Source organism: Papaver somniferum, unplaced genomic scaffold, assembly GCF_003573695.1.
Source record: "Papaver somniferum cultivar HN1 unplaced genomic scaffold, ASM357369v1 unplaced-scaffold_133, whole genome shotgun sequence".
Lineage (NCBI taxonomy): Eukaryota > Viridiplantae > Streptophyta > Magnoliopsida > Ranunculales > Papaveraceae > Papaver > Papaver somniferum.
In genome coordinates, this window is record NW_020622492.1 from 5032497 (window position 1) to 5051371 (window position 18875).

The 18875-nt window shown below is 34.2% G+C and overlaps 1 long non-coding RNA gene across 3 annotated transcripts; it reads left to right on the forward strand.

Annotated features, from left to right (window-relative positions):
• The first annotated feature begins 13556 nt into the window (after nucleotides 1–13556).
• LOC113333722 lies at nucleotides 13557–18368 on the forward strand. Of its 3 annotated transcripts, XR_003352256.1 has the most exons (7): nucleotides 13557–13690; nucleotides 13776–13810; nucleotides 15472–15570; nucleotides 16180–16663; nucleotides 16795–17160; nucleotides 17689–17826; nucleotides 17985–18368. It is a non-coding gene; the product is annotated as an uncharacterized LOC113333722 (long non-coding RNA). The 3 variants fall into 3 exon arrangements; XR_003352257.1 differs by lacking the exon at nucleotides 13776–13810 and having other exon boundaries at nucleotides 13588–13690; XR_003352258.1 differs by lacking the exons at nucleotides 13557–13690; nucleotides 13776–13810 and adding an exon at nucleotides 14154–14307.
• Nucleotides 18369–18875: the final 507 nt, after the last annotated feature.

Here is an 18875-nt window from a genome sequence, read left to right on the forward strand (position 1 = left end):
AGCACATGTTGAACTTCAGGAGGAATATACCACTTTCCATTATTTAGCAGATCAACAACCTTCATCTGAGTGTTGTCTTTAACATATTGACTGTGACCAACTATGTTAATCCAAAGGAATTGTTCCAGTGCGTGCGCTTATTGAATGTCGGAAGCGCAGGGATACTAAAGAAACTAAGTGAACTAGGTTTAGTTGCTTGGTCTCAACTATACGAAGTTTTGGTTTATATTTTATAGAGCGACTTAATTCTAAGAGTATTCAATTCTGGACTTAATCCCGGGGTTTTTCTGCATTTGTGATTTCCTCGTTAGCAAAATCTTGTTGTGTTTTTTACTTTTCTATTTTCGCAATTATAATTCTTTATTATCATTAAAAGTAAAATACACAGACGTTAACTCTGTATTACTTGATAGTGATCCTATAGAGTTTGGTTAAGTCTGAACTTGTTATCAAGTAATCACACTTTGTTTGTTGTAAATTCTCGATCTTGTATCCGTAGACGATCATACAAATTGTGAATACCTATTTGTAGTATTGTCTCGACTTTTTCCATAGGCAATCACTTTCGGTAAGAGGACTTATAGGTGGATAATTTAAAGATTGTGGTGTATTTGGGTACCCTCGTCTTTTCAATTGGTATCAGAGCAGGCAAACACGAAAAGATATAACAATATGTGTTTGGTGCGATCCAACCTATAAGAATAGAATCATATGGGTGATTCAGTTAACATTCCAAAGGTTTTAAACACTCTTTCAGAAGATACTGAAGAGTATTACTCCGTACTCATCAAGATGTTAGAAGAAAATATTAAGAGAACCGGTCACATACTGAAGATATCAGTAATATCATGATTGATAGAGGACTGGTCAAGGATACAGAAGAACTTCATATAAGGAAGTCTCAAAAATCTTCAAAACTAACATCCAGACATTTGAAACCGAATAAGAGGAAACAATCCAAAGTCTTTCTTCAAAAAGGATGGTATGGTTTAATTCAGAAGATTTGTTGTGCAAAAATTCTGATTAAATGTGTTAAGAGATTATATAAGAACTTAACAAGTCATCTTAACTCAGAATCAAGGAATCTATCTGGAAAATCTACTGAACAATGCCTGGGAGCATTTGCACTTCAAACTACTTCTCCATTCCAATGGTTTCTAGATAGCGGTTGTAGCAGACATATGACAAGTGATCTTTCTTGGTTCACAAAGACTGAATATTACAAGGGAGGATCTGTACCTTTTAGAGATGGGAGTAGCTGTCTTATTAGCAAAAAAGGGACTATCAAACTTCCAGGTATTCCTGAAATTCATGATGCAGTTTATGTCAAAGGAATGAAAGCCAATCTTCCTTCTGTCAGTCAAATTTGTGATAAGGGTCATAAAGTTATCTTCAATACGGGAGGTTGTGATATTGAAGATAAGTCTGGAAAAATAATTTTTCGTGGACGAAGAAGTATGGATAACTATTATCTTCTTGATATAAAGTCTAATTTATACTGTAATTTAACCAAGGTAGAGTCAACTCATTTGTGGCATGAACGATTTGGTCATATCAACTACGGAATGCAAGGTAAGATCATAAATCGTGAACTTGTTAGAGGTGTTCCCAAAATAAATACTAAATTAGAAGGTGTATGTGGTGCTTGTCAAAAGGGTAAGCAAGGAAAAGTTCCACACAAACTTTCTCGATACATAGCAACTCGTGCTCCTCTCGATCTTTATTCATATGGATCGTTTTGGTCCAATCCAACAAACACCTATTGGATGAAAGAAATATGTTTTAGTAATGGTAGATGATTACACAAGGTTCACATGGGTTGCTTTCCTAAAGCACAAAAATGACACGCTTGAGGAATTTAAGATTATTGTGAATAGAATCCAAAATGAACAAGTCCACAAACTTAAGAAAGTAAGAAGCGATCGTGGTACAGAATTCAAGGATACGAAAGTATAAGAATATTGTAATCAACTTGGAATTACTTATCAATTTTCTGCTCCCATTACACCTCAGGCAAATGGTGTGGCTGAAAGAAGGAATAGAATATTCAAGAAATGGCAAGAGTAATGCTTCACAAGAAAAATTTACCATTAACATTTTGGGGGGAAGCTGTGTTCACAGCTTGCTATCTTTTAAATAGAGTTTATATAAGGTCAAAAACTCTAAATACCCCTTATGAATTATGTTATGGAAGAAAGCCCAATCTAAGCTATTTAAGGGTTTTCATAAGCAAATGTTATATACTTAAGGACAGAGAACATAGAGGAAAATTTGATTCCAAAAGTGATGAAGAATTTTTCTTGGCTATGTTCTGATAGTCGTGCCTTCCGAGTATATAATATCAGAACCAAAGTCATGATGGAATCAATTATTGTTGTTATTGATAAAATTAGTGATTTTCATCAAGACAATCATATTGCTGCAGAACTTCCTCCTTCAGAAACTGTTAATAAAGAAAAACGGATTGAAGAAGAATCATCAATTGTTTCTCTTATTAGTGACATTGATGATAAAGATGATAATAATAGTATTTTTGAACTACCCAATGATAGTGAAAATATTGTCCACAAACCTGCTAAGTGGGTTCATCAAAGACATTTCGTTGAAGATATCATAGGAGATGCCAATGCTAGAGTTATGACTCGAAGGGAACTCCAGAATGTCTGTCACTACACTTGCTTTCTCTCCTCGATAGAACCAAAAAATGTTGAGGAAGCCCTCAGTGATCCTACTTCGGTAAGCTCAGTGCATGAGGAACTTAACCAATTAGAAAAACAAGGAGTATGGGAGCGAGTTCCTAAACCGAAAGGTGTAAATATTGTTGGAACAAAGTGGATTTTCAAGAATAAATCAGACGAATTCATAACAATTGTCCGAAACAATGCCACACTGGTTGCACAAGGGTATTCGCAAATTGAAGGTATTGACTTTGATGAAACTTTTGCTCCTGTTGCTCGTTTAGAATCAATTAGACTTTTACTTGCTTATGCATGTAATCTTAAGATAAAGCCTTTTCAAATGGACATTAAATCTGTATTTCTCAATGGGTATTTAAAGGAAGAAGTTTTTGTTGCTCAACCCATAGGATTTGAAGACCCATTATTTCCAGATCATGTCCTTAAACTCAAAAAGGATTTATATGTCCTAAAACAAGCTCCGAGAGCTTGGTATGATAAGTTAACATCCTTTTTGATTCAAAAAGGTTTTTCCAGAAGTGGTGCTGATAAGACCCTTTTCACCAAATGGAATGGAAAGAATGTTCTCGTAGCACAAATTTATGTAGATGATATCATCTGTGGATCCACCTCAAAGTCTCTAACAGATGAATTCCTAAATCTTATGAGTGGGGAATTCGAAATGAGTAATGTTGGAGAACTACATATTTTCTTGGTTTGCAAATACAACAACAAACGGACAATATTTTTCTTTCCCAAGAAAAATATGCCAGGAATTTGGTTGAAAAGTTTGAGCTAAAGGATGCAACACCTATGGCAACGCCAATGCCAACTACTGGAAAACTCCAGTCTAGTCGTGAAAAATTGGTTGGTCAAAAATTATACCAATCTATGATAGGTAGTTTGTTATACTTGACTGCAACAAGACCATACATTGCCTTCAGTACGGGATGCTGCGCCAGGTTTCAAGCAAATCCTAAGGAATCACATCTTAAAGATGTAAAACGAATCATAAGATACGTTAACGGTACCCTAGATTATGGTCTGTCATATTCTATGGATACGAACAACAATCTTGTTTCCTATTCAGATGTTGATTGGGCAGGATGTGTCGATGATCGTAAAAGCACCTCTGGTGGTTGTTTCTATGTTGGTAAAAATATCATAGCCTGGCATAGCAAGAAACAAAACTCATAGTCTTTATCAACCTGTGAAGCAGAATATATTGCTGCTGGTACCTGCTGTACTCAACTTCTATGGATGAAACAAGTGTTGATTGACTATGGCATAAATATTCCAACTATGAGTATTCTTTGTGATAACTCAAGTGCCATTCGTCTAACATAAAATCATGTTGAACATTCTCGTACTAAACACATAGATATTAGATACCATTTTATTAGAGAATTGTATGAGAGTGGAGTTATCAAACTAGAATATGTTCCCTCTGAACATCAACTAGATGATATTCTCACCAAGCCATTAGACAGAGAAACTTTTGAAAATCTAAAGAATTCTATTGGCATTGTTAAGGTACATTAGTACCTTATGATGCCGGTTCTCAACTTTTGCTATTGGCACGCATTAGTTAAAACCGATTCAACCTTTCTCTGGTAAAGGTTCCTCTTTGTTGTTGTTCTTTTGTTCTTGTGAGAGGATGACAATATACTGGGGGGAGTTCTCACTTGAACTTGTGCTTAATGATATATCTTTATGGAGAGAAGAGGATGCGGAATCTGAGGTAACAAATTTCTTAGTTTATTGTTTTCCTGTTTAAGAAAAGTTGTTTATATTGCATATATTTTGCTTTTGCTTAACAAAATTTCGGTACAATTGATATATATTCCATTATGTGTGTATGGATGTGTGTGTTTGTGTGATTCAATTTTTTTTTGCTAAGTCCAACGGTTTATCAAAGAAAAAAACGTAATTACAAGAATTACAATGAGGGTTCAAGTACCCCCACCCCCATAAACCAAAGGGTGAAAACAAAAGCTCTAAAGCTCATTAAAAAAAACTTATAAAAAGCTCATAAACACAAAAAAGAAGAAAAATAGGAACTTAAAAACCTTTGCGTCCCCTTCCCACCCTAAAATTCCTTTTCTTAGGTTAAAGATCGGTAAGGATTTCTATCAAGTCAGGGTCTCCATAAAATTCATTATACTCATCATCATAAATATCATCATAATCATCTTCATCTGAAGCATAATTACCACCAGGAACAAGTTTAATAGGAGAGGTTTTTTATTTGAGACTCTCTCCAACAACTCCATTTTTTCCTTAAAATACTCCTTTCCATAGACTGGATTTCTAATGAAGTTAGCACGCACTTCATCATTCTGAATTTGCTTGCCTCCTCTAATTCCTCCATAGACAAAATATTATTCATATCAAAAACAGTATCCTCCGACCCGGTTTGTGTTTCCTTGTTATGTTCAGTGTCACGGTTAGGAGTTACCTCATTGGACTTGGAATCTGTAGTACCCCAAAATTAAGCTACTTATTAATCCAAGATATAAACTACATAATGAGGCATTCATGATCTAAATCTTTAACTTAAACATTAAATTAGAAGTTCTAAACATAGATTAACCCAAATCTAAACCTTCTCTGAAAAATATACAAGAACTTCTCTCATATGATATTTATACAATGGTGATTGGTTTGCAAATAGAATATAAACACAAAATAAATATATTATAAACTAACCAACTACCGGACTCGATTCCTCGAAGCTTCCAAGACTTGAACGACCATCGCCATGAACACATCTTGATCTGTCTCTGAAACTGAAAGTGGGAATTGAGTGAGCACATCATTCCGAAAAGGGGTGCCCAGTACAAATAATAACTAACTTTCAAGTAAACACTAACATGATTTGAAGACAATGCAGGTTTTTTAGAAAACCGAGAAAACACGGAAAAACAGATAATTCATATTAAAAATAATAGAAGTACTGTAATATAAAGTTATACCAACCAACCATCCGGCACACAATCACAATAGTAATAATAGTTGAGTGATTTAATCCTTCGGAGTAGTAAAGTTTGACTCTCTTCGAATTCTTCAATGATTATTAAAGCGCCCTGAGGTTTTCGGCCTCGAAGTCTGATTTAGATTTGTAACCTTACCGGTACCTCATTCATACACACCCTACATAATAAGTACTCAAAGAAACTAATGGTGCCAACATTATATCCGACAGAAGAATCTATCATGAAAATGCCCATTCAATTCATGAGTCAATCCCACAATCATATATAAGATTCTCAACATCATTCTCTCTAAATACCAAAACACATTATATCAACTTTTTCAAAGTAATTTAAAAGAACATTAAACATCCATGTATGAGACATGATTGCCATACAAAAATAGGGAATATATTGCGTGCCCTCCCGCACCTGTAATGCGTAAAATAGTATAGTAGATATAAATTGGGTCTCATACCAATCGAAAGGAAACCTTCTTCCTTTCATGCTATTTTCTAACAACAAGTAAAGTTTGTAACCCTTTCCAGTCAATTAAAAGAAACACTTTTGAAAATAAGTAAATACCCCCCAAAACTCAAAATATTAGTTGTTTGTAAAGACCCAATCCCATCCCAAAATGTAAAAGAAAACTAGTTTGTAATACATACATATATAGATGCTTACACATATATATTATAGTAGCAAAGATATGCATGCATTTCTCAGAAGATAGATTTGTAAAATAAATAATGAATACAAGAGAGTTCGTTATCGATTACCACCTCTTTTGATGACAAGCCTCTCCTACTTCGAAATCCACAATCCACTGGTTCAGTCTTTGAGTCGATCGTTGTTAATAAAAAGTAACTGTCAATCACACAAGCACTCAAAGAGATTAGCCAAAGGCTCAGACAAGGCTCATAACATAATCTCGTACAAGACTCTAGTTATAGGTTAGGTGAACTATCTAATGGTTCTAAGTCCATTTATGGATTTACACCTTTTCATTATCTATATTTAGCATATCTAACGGTTTACTAGTTCAGTTGGTTTGGTTCTATAATCCTAATCCATTTGATAAGTCCAAAGAATATCTACAACTTTGTAGAAGGAACCAAATGTTAATTCGGACCATAAGGGTCTAACTCATCAAAATAGAAAAACTAACTCTAAGCCCAAGATCACTAAACCAGCCCATTAGTTCAAGGCATGGTCAAACTGGTCAACTGACAGTCTCTAATGGTCAAAGGGTTTAACTGACACTCAACGTCCATTCAAGGTCAAGGTCCTGATCAAATGGTCAAGTCTGAATCGGTCAACTGAGTCTGTTCTGAGTCAAACCGATTCAACTCAGTCAGATACACTGAGTCAGCTAAGCTGACTAAGCTGACTAATAGGTCGTTGCATAGGTCAAAGCCTCTGCACATCCAAAAAGGAGTCTGTTGCACCATCATGGTGCAACACCAGCACACAACAAAAAACAGAACTCAATTACAACTTTTTCTCTTTCTCTAATAACAATTTAAACAACATCTAAAACTCCCATAACTCTATTCACTGAACTATTGCATCTGCAATCAATTCCAAAGCCATACATTCGACACATCTTCTCAAGTAACACTTCCCATTCAGTTCAGCTTCATTTCTTCACCGCATCTCATATCTACACTACCATTGGTTCCATCAATCCACAAATTTCAATTCACATAACCATTTCATATTCAACTCATCCATAACTGAATCTCATTTTAGACACTTTTAGCTTCAGCCATACAAATCATTTACCACTAACACAACAACATCAACTCAGATTATTCACCTTTCGAATACCACCAATTTCACTGCCTGTTCAGATCAAAGATATCTGAGCTGCAACCAAAATCATCTCCACTTCTAACTTCAGTTTCAAGCTCAACTCAACATCAAAAACACTACCACACCCATCTAGCTTTAGCTGCAGATTCAATTCAACTCCCGTCTTAGCATTACATCCAGGATATTCATTCAATACCAAATCCCTCCATAACTGCTCAATCCATTCATAATATCTTTAACTTCATCTCCCATGTATCACAACCTGACCTAAAGTACAACCACAACCATATCCTCTTCACTCAACAACATTCATATTAATCCCCTTCTTTTCACAAATCCTAACTCTAAATTACCAACAACAACACCAAATTCTAAGCTCGCTAACACAACATAAGAACTCTAGGTCACTGGTTTACCCTAACAACTCATAATTTTACTTCAAGTTCAACAAATTAACACAACAATCATATTCACATATAACAAAAGTAACTAAGAGAATATTACCTTAGATTGGAATCACTAGTTCTTCAATTCTTCCTCAGAACAGCTTCATAACATCTAATTAACTCCAACCCTTACCTTAATCAACTAAACCCAATCTCCAATTTCTTCTTAATCATCACCTAATTCGAATTCCATTCCCACTCAGGAAATCCTAATTTGATTTTCTTCTGATTCACAATAACATCTTCTTCTTTGCTCTGAATACACGAAACCCATCTTCAAATAATTGATTTCATAATCAATATCCCGTAAATCCTCAATCGATTCAACTTCTCAGAAACCCTAACTTAATTCTCAATTCTTCTTCCAGAACTCAAACAACTCCAATATCAATACCTCCTTTTTTGATTCATCTATTTATCTAGCTTCTTATCCATCAAGAATATAAAGCACAGTTTGGCTAATTTAGCCTGTATAAGTGGTGGTTGAGATTTACTCTTCCAACACATAAATATATGGCTATAATTTCTCCATGAAACTTTATTTAATGGCCAATTAAAGAAAATCTAATATAATAAATATATTACATGATTAATATAATAAATGCCTAACTAATTAGTGTTTCACACTAATTACTGATAATAAATGATTTGTTAATTGTTCATAATAATGTTTTTCACTAATTGCTCATAATAAATTATCTATTAATTTTTTTATTGTAAATCTTCCCTTATTTAAATTAATAATTTTTATTTCCATTAATAAATATTTTTTTTAAATAGAAACAATATCAATAGATATTACTAGCGATAGTAGGTGGTGGAAGCGGTGGCGAAGGTTGAATGGATCACTAACCTAATAATATCAGTAGATATTAGTTACGACATGAGTTAATCCCTATAAACACATAATTAAGCACTAATCTAAGGAACAAGTACAAGAGACCTGGACCTATCCGGTAACTCATTTAATGGATCAGTTTATGTTTTGTTTATCCAAGTCCATTAAGAAAAATCAATACTAATACTTTGTTACTTCACTTTCTTATTATTATTATCCAACTACAATTACAAGTTAATGGAGACTAGGTTCCTTCAAAAAGGGAATAATAATAATAATAATAATTTACCTTGTTCTCTTAATCTTCTTCCACCAAAACGTACATTTCTGACCAATCAAATACTCTGATATAATTATACTTGACAAAAAAACATTTTCTTTTTACATTGCTTCATGTATGAATATTTGGGGATTCTATCATTTTCTTAAATTTCATTCGTTGTATATTTAGCTGAAGTATACATTTTCAAAGATAGCCTACTTGATTGCGATAATCTCATGGTTGAAATTTAGGGATGTATGTATTCTGTTATTAGCTAGATTATGAAAATTTGGTTATCGCATGTCGCCAGGTTGCTAATATATTCGCAACTTTTGGGTTTAGAAATGTTAGGTTTTCTCAAGTAATAAATTTTTCTTACTGTATTTTTAGACTTTAGTGGAAGTAGCATTTTGGTTTCATCTTGATAGGTACGCTCAAAGAGAAACTTGTAAAATTATTTAGATTACACTTTATAATTTCACAACCGATTGGTTTTTACAAAATGATCATATATGAACGCCCCGTGTTTCAGGCTTCTGTTTCAAAGTCTAGAAGGATTTGACTAGAAACTATTTCAATTAATAATCTAACATAATTATACGTAATTTATATAACACACGTGGTTAAACCCTAGGAAAGTACATTAATTTAGTGTCGGGGTTTGTTCAACTTAAATATTAGTATAATTGTTTTACTAATTGGGGTCTCATTAATTTCTCATAATGAATGATTTATTAATTTTTTATTTCCTTAATCAACCTAATAAATAAATAATTTTGATTAATAAATAATTTTAACAAAAATTATATCAAAAGACATTATTAGTGGTAACGGTGTAAGTAGGGGTGGTATAAGTGATGGCGGGTATTAGTGAGTGGTGGATGCGGTAGAGTAGTGGAGGAGGTAATATTAGTGTTGGTGGAAGAAATAATGGCGATGAGAATTTTTTATGGTGGTGGGTATCAGTGAGTAATATTGGACAATATTAGTTTTCTGTCTATACAACCTGGATAACATTGTATTGCGAAAGATATAATTGGCTATTTTTAGCACGATTGACAAAGACAGATACCAAATATTTCTAGGATGATAACATGTTGGAAAAAATAATCATGACTGCTGGATCACCCAAACGGTACCCATGCTATCTTTAATACCCAGTTGTATAAATCGCGTTTTTTACAAATTAAAGTAAAACAAAATGTAACAAGAAAAAAATACAATTGAATAAGTTAATTGGCAATTTAATTTTGTTCAATCTAAATTTTATTGATGACGTTTGTTATTAATTAAAATTAAAATTAGAATTATGCCGATTGGCTTACGACGGGTGGACGGCGATACCGGAGGTGAAAGGGGTGGTAGCAAATCAATTTATGGCGGTGTAGGGTGTTGGTGAGTAGTAATAGACTATGTTAATTCTGTTTCACCATAAAATGGGTAACACTATAGAGTTTAAGATGTGGCTGATCGTCCTAATAATAAAATAAACTTGATTAGAATACTTAAAAATTAAAAACAAAAAAACAAACAAAAACAAAAAAAACGGAATGTCACGTTATATGATAGCTACAAATGAATGACATAGGTCAAAATCAGTACACAAAAAAATTACTTATTATTGAGCTCTGCCGTTACGACACAGATTACACCCTAGCCAGATATTCTTTTCTTCCAATTTCTTTGTTTTGTATTACAAAGCAAAGTTTCATAAAGTCAGGCATGATAAAGATATGTCTTGATTTTTCCTCCCAAATAATAAATCCATGTTTGAGGTCAATCCCATGAATGCATTACATATTCTCTTTTTCTCATCTCAAAAGTCAAAATCAAAACGTAGAAATCTGGTCGACCGAAAATAAAAAACCTACCTTCCATAAAACTAAACAACTGGATCTTTCTCACGCACTCAGTAGGACAACTGGATTTAAAAACTCTAACTCTCCGTTTTTGAGTAAACGAAAATCAGAAAGAAATTGGGAAGGAGAGATAGATTGCAGAGAGAAAAAAAAATTAAATTCAAAAACATACTTCTGGCCAATCTTCTATCCATGTTCTTTCAATCTTCTTCCGCCTAAACATACATCTCTGACTAATCAAACTACTTTGAGGTAACACTTTTTGAGAAAATTATTTCTTTTTACACTACTTCATGTACGAACTTTAGGGGTTTTTTTATTGAATTTCATTTGGTGTATATTTAGCTGAAAGTTATACATTTCCAAATATAGGCTAATTGATTACGATAATCTCATGGTTAAATTTTTTCAGTATATCTATGTAATATTTTCAGTATTCAGTGCTCAAGAATTGTTTTCTAAAAGGAAAACAAAATCAACTACTCCAACTGTAGTGATTTTATTGGTTCTACAGGGAATTAGGAAGACTCAGATGGAAATAATAACCATTTTCTTGGTCTTCTCAATAACTTAACGATATTTTCAGGATCAATCAATCCTATTATTGTTATCTATTGTTTAGGAAATCAATATATGTCGCATAGGCCTTGCAAATTTTGAATTATGTCCACCTAGAAAAACACAAAAAATAATAATTAAAGTAAAGAAAAAAATGGTGTATGACACAACTAATTACCATCAACGTCATTAAACACTTTCTTGATCTTCAGCACGCATCCAACATAGTCTTTTCAGACATATATTTCAGTCAGTCGAGGTTTCTATATGATTAATAAGAAACACGTACGATACCTCTTACCTTATTATATTGTTATAATAATACTATTTTTTGGAGAGATGGGTTTAAAAAAGGGCATAGATCTAATCCAAGGACCACGAGTAAGAATTGAAAACAAGAGGAAACTTCTCTCCTCTAAATAAGATTTGATGTTGTAGAATGACTTCATAATCAGTAATGTTATATTTTGTGCGCCTGGATGAGAGAAGCAATATCTGAAATGCGAAAGGGATAGGTCAGTTTAGGAATTGACTTTCAGGAATACAAGTTTTTTTTTTATATATATGAGAGACAACAACTAGCTAGGAGCACCACGTTGATTGGGTAATTCAGTCTCAAATTAACTAAAAAGGGAAAAATATGTGAAAATACTAATATTTTGATTTTGCGTCAAACCATTGTACAATATTTTGATTTTCTTTCTCAATTTTATACTTTTATGGGATATGTTCTCCACTATTTTTATATTCATTGGTAGCATCACAAAGATTTGATTGCAATGTAAAAAATGATAGTAAGAGTAAGGAAGTTACTTACACGTAAAACTTTCCATTTTTTATTTGAACATATAATTGTGAATTTCAGTTTCCAAAATGAGTATTTTTCTTACATGAGCAATTATGTACATTAAACAATTTGTGTCAAAGAGATGTTACTTGGGTTAGGCTGTGCAATACTAATCAATAATGACCTCTTTTTTTATTGTATTAGATAGATTGTAGACTTTTGAATTGCATTTTTTAATCAGTAATATTAATTTAATACTGATCAATTATTAATTAATCATGATGTTTGATCTACAAACTTCCTTTATACGTAGTATAAAATTTCAGACTCCATTATTGCTAACGACAATATGTTAGAATTTTTAATCGCATTTACTGATATTTTAAATTCTTATGGAACCACGTTTGGACTTTGGATGCTCTAATTATTACGTTCTATTTAGATATCAAGTCGTAAGGGGACTATAACTGAAATTTTGAGTTGGCTTCATTTAAGGCTATTGATTCAGGTGTCATAATTCCCCAATTTTCGGGTTCCGTTTCAAAGTTCTGGAGGATTTGATTAGGAATCCACTAATTCTCGATAGATAATTTAACATAATCATCCAGAAATTTATATAACGCCCGTGTCGTAACTAAACTCTGATCAAGAATACATGACTAAGTTTGGATACTTTGCCTATGTAAAGAGTGGTTAGGATTTGTCCTCTGTAAGATAATTCTTCAAATGATTATGTTGCACACGTGTGTAAAAGAAAGCAGGTCTCTCAGACCCTCATTAGCCTCCGTCGATTCATTTTTCTCTTCCTCTTCCCTTCTCTCACTTCGTTTTCCCTCTTTTGCTCGAAGTTGAACAGGGTTTTAGTCTTTTAGAGCAATTGCAGTGGTGCGATCAAAACCAAAGATTAAAGATCAAAAAAAAGATCAAATTTTGGGTTTAGTCCGTGTTGTCACGTAACGGTGGCGATTAAAATTTGGTCGCGCGTAATTTAAAGATCCGCCCCAAAAAAATTTCATCGGGCGTATCTCAAATGTCCGCCCAATCAATCACCAGGCGGACTTTAAGTTTACGCCTGTCAACAAGCGTACTTTAAGTTTACGCCTCATTTTTTTTTTTTTTTAATTTGAATTTTCATCGGGCGTAATTTAAATCTCCGCCCGTTAACAAGCGTACTTTAAATTTACGCCCAGCAACAAGCGTACTTTAAATTTACGCCCGACTATATTAGGATTTGGTATTTGGTCGCGACCAAATATGATCTGGAATTTGATCTTTGGCTGGGATTTGATCTTTACTCCGTCCCACTGCGTCACGATCTCATCCCAAATTTTTGGTTATACTCGCCCACTGTGGATGCTCTTGGGATTCGTGTAAAATCATCCAAGGTAAAAATAACTGAAGAAAAATTGCTTGATGTAATTTGGTGAGAATTGATGGAAGGCATGATTTGAGATTCCAATCGAGAGTTTCAATATCAGGTAAGAATAAATTTATTAATGTGCAATCTTATTTAATCTAGAGTTTCTTAGTTCTCTCATTCTGTATTTGTGATCCCAATTCCAGGTTTTATGGTTTCAGATTCATAGTTTAAATATCAGGTAAGAATAAAAATTTTAATGTGCAATTTTCTTAATTAGGGTTTCTTAGTTCTCTGATTATGTATTTGTGATCCCAATTCTAGGTTTTACTGTTTAAATGGTTCAATTCCGCGATGAATCTTATGAATCGTTTGATTTAATTTAAAGTTATCCATGAAATGTCTGTAGAAACGCTTGAGCGGACAGGATTAACTAAGAAAATAATTTTTTTCATTTTTCAGTTGAACTTGATTAGGATAATTTATTAATCTTATCTGGCTTGGAATATGAACACCATGGCATGAAGTGGCAAGTAAAAAACAAACCTTTTTTAGAACTTGGGTATGCGAAAGAATAAAATTGATTTAGGATTTAGGAATCTTCCCATGGTTGATCTAATGGTTACTTTGGAGATAGTAATTTGTTTCATGGTCATGGGTATGTGAATTATGAAAATCAACACGGATGTAAGGTTGAATTCTACACCAGGCTTCAGGTTCATGTTTTACCTGGAAATGGTAATTTTCATGTTATTAACGTATCTAAGTAACTTTTATGAAATTTGAGGTTTGGATTGTTTGAAATCACTCTATGAAATTGGAGAGCTAACGAGGAATGAGAATGATAAGATAACTGCATAACATATATGATACATCTTTAGTAACTCAATTGTTAGAGATAACGATGTTTCACTATATTGGTAGAGGAGTTAGGATTATTTGGCGTAAACATGTTTTTGCTTTTATTAGGGTGTGTGTTGTCATTTGCTCAGTACTTTCCAGTTACAAGGTTCTGAATAATTAAAAAAAAATATTGTACCTAGGTAGGTTTCTATATGGCTTTTTATTAGAGGTTTGTAATCATCTTTGAGCTTAACAGTAAGGACCAAAGTATTGAGTTAATGAAGGTTGTCATTTCCAAAATACTCAAATGTGTGTGAGATACCAAAATACTCAAATGCTGACACACATTCAAGGTTCTTCGTCAGGAATCATAAGTCTCTCAAAAATTCACAAGAGATACTTATGAGATGCGCGAGATATAAAGTAGGAAATAACTGGAGCAGTCAATCACACTATTTATCTTAAGCCTTTTATAGTTCGTCTTCGTCTTCTTTTGTGATATTTATAATAAGGGTTTAAACTTTTAATTCGATGATGCCTACAGTAACTGCTCTCTTAAGTTAACTGAAGCTATGTTGTAAAAGGCGCTAGGCGAGGCGAGGCGCCAATCCCATCGCCTGGCCTTAAGCGCTCCCTAGGCGCCCAGAAAAAATTAAATTTTTTTTTTTGGTCATATCGCCTCGCCTTGGCGCCTTTTTTTGCTAGGCGCTAGTCCTACGCTAGTGGGCCTTTGGGGCTTAAGTGCCAAAAGCGCACGCCTTTTACAACATAGAACTGAAGGTTCATTTAAGTTATTAGGGGGTTTGAAAGTGTTATGATTTGTATTTTTTGGTTGGTCTACCTTTTACAGTTCACCTATTATTGCTGCCATCAAAATTAAGTACTGATTAATTGGATTTATTAGTTATGTTTAATTCTTCAGCAGTAGTGGTTACACGATGATTACTGGACTTTGAGTGGGGTTTTGATGTAATTTCTTCTGTTGTGCATATTATTAATAGATTTATTATCACGAATTTAACGTTATAGTAATTTTAAGTATGTTCATTCTCATTGCAGGTGAACCGATTGGCCTAGCTACCAAAATTATCAAAGCTATGTTTGCGAAAGTGAATCTACAAGTCTCTAACCTCGGTTTCAGCATGGTCACTGCAATGCGTGAGTTAGCTATGCGTTTTCTTGATTTATTTATTTTTTCTTAAAGGCAACATCTGTCCATATTATACCTATTTTCTTCATACAAATAGGGGAGATCGTGGTGCCACGAAAAATTCAGTAGTGTTTAAGCTTAGAAAATGGAAGTCCAAGCAAGCCTCCATTGTCTTAAAATATAAAGGATGAAAACATCATAAAACTGTAAATTTAATTCCTCACAAGAACATTGTGTTGTATTCTAGACATTAATATACAATACTCTCAAGTACTTATCCCACTATCTTCCATATAACACCGTTGTCATTTTTTGTGTGTTTATACTTGATACTCGGTAATTAACACTACTACTGCTTAAGACTCCACAAGAAATGACCATTCTTTTCAATATCTTTAGCAGGTTTAAAGTTATCTCTGTTAAGAAACTTATTTTGTAATTCTTCCTGATATAAGAGCACCTACTTCTGATTTTCATGAAAACTCTCCACCAACCAATGCACGAAGTCCAGCAACACCCGTAATTTTTAATACATTGCTGATAGAATTTAAATGTTGGCATAGTGTTTTTTGATTTAATTTGGAAAATGGTATATTAAAGTTGGCTTAATGTTCCAGGTTCGCAAGATTCTCTAATGAGAACCCCTCCTATTCCACAGAACGATGAATGGCCAGTTGTATGAATACCGTTGAATCCTCCATAAATGCAGCCAATACAAAATTCAGCACCTCCACTACCTGGTAGAAAATTGTGTGCCTCCACCAATGGTTTTAATACAAATTTCAGCACATTCAATGACGTCTGGAGCTTCCACCTACGTTTCCAGTGAAAAGTTCAACACACAGAACCGCCCCCAATGACGTTGTGGCCAGTACAAAATTCAATACCTCCTCAAACTTTCCTAGAACTCATCACGGCCCTTTGTATTGCTGATACAAAATTTACTAGTGCCTCCACCAATGTTTCTGATACAAATTTCTGGTCTCCACCAATGTTTACGATACAAAATTCATCACTGTCACTGACGTCGCCAGCATGCATTCAAGCAGCACCACCAATGCCCCCTCTGAACCAGCAGTACGAATCATACATTAACACTGTGTATGTTTTTCTCCCCCTGCCATTGTTGTACATTTGTGCTCAACTGTTTTTATATATACTCTTGACGTTCAAGATCGAGGCACTCAGAAAGCTGCAAACTTTCTAACTCAAATACCTTTGTTGTTTGGTAGAGTGGTAGACTCATGTTGTTACTCCCGTATCAGCACCTCCTTCCAGAGTCGGTTAGCAGAACATGAGTCTATGGGACATAATAATGTCCCTGCATCAATCGACGGTTGTTAATATTACAAGAAAAAAAAGCTGAGTTCTTTTGCATCTTTAATATGTTATTTTAAATCGACGGTTGTGGTTATCCCCTTAAACACAATCTCATTAACTCTACCTTAATGAAATTTAATTTATTATGTTCTCTTATTCTCGACGATGGTTTTGACTTTTCAGTGTTCCAAACCGGCAAACCCAAATACGATCTTAGAGTAAGGAAACCAAAAGGAAGATGTATCCTTCTATCTTCTCCAAGTTGGCGCAGCTTCCTGGTAAGAATAATAAAACCATAATATCATTCCTTCGATTTCTTTTCAAATCTTAGCAAACAAAAAAAAAAACTCAAAAGAACTGAGGAATCGATTCAATTGAACCTCGTTAATAAGGAGATCGTTATTCACCCTTTTATATTTTTTTGCTTTGAATTTTAAGTTTATTGAGAATGATCGGTTTTGTTTGTTGGGTGCTGTGAGTATTTATGAAATAGTGATGTTCATTGTGTTTAAAAACTTCTGAATTTAGTATACCAAATCAAGTTGATAATTATTGAAAGGAATCAATCGGGATATAATTATTCCCCTTTATGTTGTCTAGCTTTGAAGTATCAACTGGATTGAATTGATTAGGATGATTGGATTTTTTTTTTTGCTGGGTGTGTTTTGATGAAATAGTGATGGTTCGAATCAAGTTGTACAAATAATAATTTCTTGACTTGGATTCTCTTTTCGGGTAAGATTTTTTCGAAACTTATGAACTTCGATTTATTTAGTTTTGATTTTGTTGGTATCTGAATGTAACAGAGTAGCTAAATTGGAGTAAGGATGAGAAACCTGAGGGGGCATGTGAATGTGTCAAAATAAAGCAAACTCCGAGGCTTCACCTCCAAAAATTACTGCAGGCGCATGGAACTTATTTGCAATGGGCTTGCTCCAATTCAGGTGATTGTTACTATCTCGGTATACTAATGATGGGTTTGAGTCTTTGATCTAATCAGAGAAGAAAACAAAGGATGGCTTAGATACATTTAACTTCGAATGTTTATATCAAAGACCAGTGATAGTACATTGATACCGTAAGAACTATGCTATTTTTACAGGAATAAATCTAGGATGAAGTTAAGCACAACGCCTCCTTGATCTACACGTATGTCGTTTCATTGTTGTGGTGATGAATGCTATAAACGCCTCATTCATTTAATGCATTTTTCAGACGATAACAGGGAAGATGGAATCCATTTGTTTTTCATACCATTGGAAGAAATCTATGCCGCCTTATTCTTTAGGGATTAGAGAGATCCGAGCGTAGGAATTTTTTCCTAGTGTGGTGAGTATTCGGGAAGTTTATTTCTTTTGAAAAACTTACTGATACAATGATACTATATAGCCAAGGATTTGTTCTTTTACAGAAAATTAGGGTTTTTATCGAATATAATTTGCTTTTATTCTCAGCTAAAGACTTAAAAGGGTATATTTCTCAAAAATCTCAATTGAGAACAACGTGGAGAGAGGTAGATGTAATGTTGGAACTTCTCACAGGAGGAGACGAAAGTTCTACGATAGTGTTGATGGTGGTTTTTAGCTTAGGGTTAAAATCGTAAAACTGTACAACTGACATGACGTCACTATGACCATTAGCACATTTATTGAATCGATCAGCATGCCTACGTAAGAATTATCAGGGTACTTTTTTTTTGTGTCATGTTCCAATGCAGAACCCTTAACATTGACCGACATCATCTATGCCAAATCCTAATTCTCATGCTACCGTGCCAAGGCATGCCAACCATGCCAGCCACACCACTGTGCCAATGGCAAACCATGCCAGCCGCACCACTGTGCCAATGGCAAACCATGCCAGCCACATCTCCGCGCCAAGGCATGCCAACCATGCCAGCCGCACCATGCGCCAATGGCATACCAAACCCTTGGCCCCACCATGCCAAGCCAACCGCTCCTTACCTTGTCCTCAACCATGTTAGCCGCACCAT